This window comes from Phocoena phocoena, chromosome 5 (genome assembly GCF_963924675.1).
Source record: "Phocoena phocoena chromosome 5, mPhoPho1.1, whole genome shotgun sequence".
Lineage (NCBI taxonomy): Eukaryota > Metazoa > Chordata > Mammalia > Artiodactyla > Phocoenidae > Phocoena > Phocoena phocoena.
Genome location: NC_089223.1, coordinates 113,148,369 through 113,151,510, shown reverse-complemented (window position 1 = coordinate 113,151,510; position 3,142 = coordinate 113,148,369).

Genomic DNA, 3,142 nt, shown 5'->3' with positions numbered 1-3,142 from the left:
TCTTTCTGACTTACTCCACTCTGTATGACAGACTCTAGGTCCATCCACCTCACTACAAATAACTCAATTTTGTTTCTTTTTATGACTGATTAATATTCCATTTTACATATGTGCCACATTTTTATCCATTCATCTGTGAGTGGACACTTAGGTTGCTAACATGTCCTGGCTATTGTAAATAGTGATGCAGTGAACATTGTGGTACATGACTCTTTTTGAATTAACATTTTCTCAGGGTATATGCCCAGTAGTGGGATTGCTGGGTCATATGGTAGTTCTACTTTTAGTTTTTTGAGGAATCTCTGTACTGTTCTCCATAGTGGCTGCACCAGTTTACATTCCCACCAACGGTAAAAGAGGGCTCCCTTTTCTCCACACCCTCTCCAGCATTTATTGTTTGCAGATTTTTTGATGATGGCCATTCTGACTGGTGTGAGGTGATACCTCACTGTAGTTTTGATTTGCATTTCTCTAATGATTAATGATGTTGAGCATTCTATTTGTTTGTTTGTTTTATTTTTTTGTTTTTTTGCAGTACGCAGGCCTCTCACTGTTGTGGCCTCTCCCGTTGCGGAGCCTGGGCTCCAGACGCGCAGGCTCAGTGGCCATGGCTCAGGGGCACAGCAGCTCGGCGGCATCTGGGATCTTCCTGGACCGGGGCACGAACCCATGTCCCCTGCATCAGCAGGCGGACTCTCAACCAGTGCGCCACCAGGGAAGCCCAGTTGAGCATTCTTTCATGTGTTTGTTGGCAACCTGTACATCTTTGGAGAAATGCCTATTTAGTTCTTCTACCCATTTTTGGATTGGGTTGTTTGTTTTTTTGATGTTGAGCTGCATGAGCTGCTTGTAAACTTTAGAGATTAATCCTTTGTCAATTGCTTCATTTGCAAATATTTTCTCCCATTCTGATGGTTGTCTTTTGGTCTTGTTTATGGTTTCCTTTGCTGTGCAAAAGCTTTGAAGTTTCATTAGGTCCTATTTATATATTTTTGTTTTTATTTCCACTTCTCTAGGAGGTGGGTCAAAAAGGAACTTGCTGTGATTTATGTCATAGAGTGTTCTGCTTATGTTTTCCTATAAAAGTTTTATAGTGTCTGGCCTTACATTTAGGTCATTAATCCATTTTGAGTTTATTTTTGTGTATGGTGTTAGGGAGTGTTCTAATTTCATTCTATTACATGTAGCTGTCCACTTTTCCCAGCAACACTTATTAAAGAGGCTGTCTTTTCTCCATTGTATATTCTTGACTCCTTTATCAAAGATAAGGTGGCCATGGGCTTCCCTGGTGGCTCAGTGGTTGAGAGTCCGCCTGCTGATGCAGGGTACATGGGTTTGTGCCCCGGTCTGGGACACAATCCCGCAGAGCAGCTGGGCCCGTGAGCCATGGCCACTGAGCCTGCACATCCAGAGCCAGTGCTCCGCAACAGGAGAGGCCACAACAGTGAGAGGCTCGCGTACTGCAAAAAAAAAAAAAAAAAAAAGATAACATGGCCATATGTGTGTCAGTTTATCTCTGGGCTTTCTATCTGTTCCATTAATTTATATTTCTGTTTTTGTGTCAGTACTGTACTATCTTCATTACTGTAGCTTTGTAGTATAATCTGAAGTCAGGGAGCTTGATTCCTCCAGCTCCGTTTTTCTTTCTCAAGATTGCCTTGGCTATTTGGGGTCTTTTGTGCTTCCATACAAATTGTGAAAAAATTTTTTCTATTTCTGAGAAAAATACCAGTGGTAGTTTGATAGGGATTTCATCGAATTTGTAGATTGCTTTGGGTAATATGGTCATTATCACAATGTTGATTTTTCCAATCCAAGAACATGGTATATCTCTCCATCTGTTTGTATCACCTTTAATTTCTTTCATCAGTCTCTTATAGCTATCTGCATACAGGTCTTTTGTCTCTTTAGGTAGGTTTATTCTAAGGTATTTTATTCTTTTTGCTGCAGTGGTAAATGGGAGTGTTTCCTTAATTTCTGTTTCAGATTTTTCATCATTAGTTAATAGGAATGCAAGAGATTTCTGTGCATTAATTTTGTATCCTGCTACTTTACCAAATTCATTGATTAGCTCTAGTAGTTTTCTTGTGGCATCTTTAGGATTCTCTATGTATAGCATCATGTCGTCTGCAAACAGTGACAGCTTTACTTCTTCTTTTCTGATTTGGATTCCTTTGATTGCTTTTTCTTCTCTGATTGCTGTGGCTAAAACTTCCAAAACTATGTTGAATAATACTGGAGAGAGTGGACAACCTTGTCTTGTTCCTGATCTTAGTGGAAATGGTTTCAGTTTTTCACCACTGAGAACGATGTTGGCTGTAGGACTGTCATATATTGCCTTTATTATGTCGCAGTAACTTCCCTCTATGCCTATTTTCTGGAAGGTTTTTATCATAAAACAGTGTTGAATTTTGTTGAAAGCTTTTTCTGCATCTATTGAGATGATCATATGGTTTTTCTCCTTCAATCTGTTAATATGGTATATCACATTGATTGATTTGAGTATATTGAAGAATCCTTGCATTCCTGGGATAAACCCCACTTGGTCATGGTGTATGATCCTTTTAATGAGCTGCTGGATTCTCTTTGTTAGTATTTTGTTGAGGAGTTTTGCATCTATGTTCATCAGTGATAATGGCCTGTAGTTTTCTTTCCTTGTGACATCTCTCTCTGGTTTTGGTATCAGGGTGATGGTGGCCTCATAGAATGAGTTTGGGAGTGGGAGTTCCTCCCTCTGCTATATTTTGGAAAAGTTTGAGAAGGATAGGTGTTAGCTCTTCGCTCAATATTTGATACAGTTCGTCTGTGAAGCCATCTGGTCCTGGGCTTTTGTTTCTTGGAAGATTTTTAATCACAGTCTGAATTTCAGTGCTTGTGATTGGGCTGTTTATATTTTCTATTTCTTCCTGGTTCAGTCTCAGAGGCTTCTGCTTTTCTAAGAAACTGTCCATTTCTTCCAGGTTGTCCATTTTATAGGCATATAGTTGCTTGTAGTAATCTCATGATCTTCTGTATTTCTTCAGTGTCAGTTGTTACTTCCCTTTTTCATTTCTAACTCTACTGATTTGAGTCTTCTCCCTTTTTTCTTGATGAGTCTAGCTAATGGTTTATCAATTTTGTTTATCTTCTCAAAGAACCAGCT